This window comes from Chrysochloris asiatica, unplaced genomic scaffold (assembly GCF_000296735.1).
Source record: "Chrysochloris asiatica unplaced genomic scaffold, ChrAsi1.0 scaffold00003, whole genome shotgun sequence".
NCBI lineage: Eukaryota > Metazoa > Chordata > Mammalia > Afrosoricida > Chrysochloridae > Chrysochloris > Chrysochloris asiatica.
In genome coordinates this window covers 11,378,758-11,380,103 of record NW_006408521.1, presented here as the reverse complement: position 1 = coordinate 11,380,103, position 1,346 = coordinate 11,378,758, and positions in this window count along the sequence as shown.

Genomic DNA, 1,346 nt, shown 5'->3' with positions numbered 1-1,346 from the left:
CAGGCAGAAATATGAATACAATAACCAAAGAGAAAAAAAGGAAAGAAAGCTAAAACAGGGAGGGAGAAAATCTTTTTAAAAATCACAATAAACAAAACTAGGGAGAGGGAAGAATGAAAAAAGATAAGAGAATAATAAAGAAAAAATAAGGAAAATAAGGAAGACGAGGGAGAGGGCAAATAAGAGAGACAAGAAAAGAAGCAAAAAGGCAAGTGGAGAAAGGATTTAAAAACAAGGGGAGGGGGAGAGAAGAAAGAGAAATAACTAGGGTAGAGGCCTCAGCCAGAAAGAAGAAAACTGGGAAGCTCCTTTCAGCCAAGGAACTTATGAGGTGGGAGGGAGAGAGGTGAGAGGGTGGCATGCCTGACCCTAGATGGAGTTTCTGTAGGTCTCAGCATTGTTCATGGTCACAGTACCTAATCCTGAAGCAGTTCCTCCAGGCCCTAAAGGTGGCTGAGGTCAAGGCCTTTGTTCCCAGAAAAAACTCTTTCAGACACAGAGGGCATCTGGGGGCAGAGTGGCTGGCTGTGAGAGTTCCTGATTGTCTAGAGCTACCCAGGATCAGGATCTGCACATTTGCAGGTCTAAAGAAGTAGATTATTAATAATCAGAACATGGAATGTACTAAGTACAAATCTAGGAAAATTGGAAGTTGTTAAAAATGAAATGGAAGCATAAAGATCTATATCCTAGGCTTTAGTAAGCTGAAATAGAGTGATATTGACCATTTTGAATCTTACAATCACATCGTTTACTGCTGGGAATGACAAATTGAAGAGAAATCATGTCACATTCTTCATCAAAAAGAACATTTAAACTCTATCTTGAATTATAATGCTGCCACTGATAGGATAATATCCATATGCCTAGAGGGAAGACCAGTTAATACCACTATTATTCAAAATTACACACCAACCACTAAAATCAGTGATAATGAAATTGAAGAATTCGACCAACTTCTTTGGTCTGAAGTTGATTAAGCATGCAGTAAAGATATAATGAAATAAAGGTGGATGTTTTGTAGCAAAAGGAGGGGAGTGATTGACTTTGCAGTCCAGAAGCGGAGGTCCCTGGAACCATCAAGGGAGAAGAGTGGAGTGTGAAACCCTACCCAGAGAAGCAGTGAGGTCAGGGATGGAGGCAGAGATGATCACGTGGAGAGATGGAGCAGCTGGGGACTCTACACCCAGAGAAGGAAAGGGGCTGTGGGCTGACAACTGAGGGGGCAGGCTTGCAGGGTATATATACCCTTTGGTTGGTTAATGATGCATGGAGGAGATTGTAACCATAGCAATGAAAGGATATAGGATAGAATGAATGTAAAGCTAATGTACTCCCATGTAAAC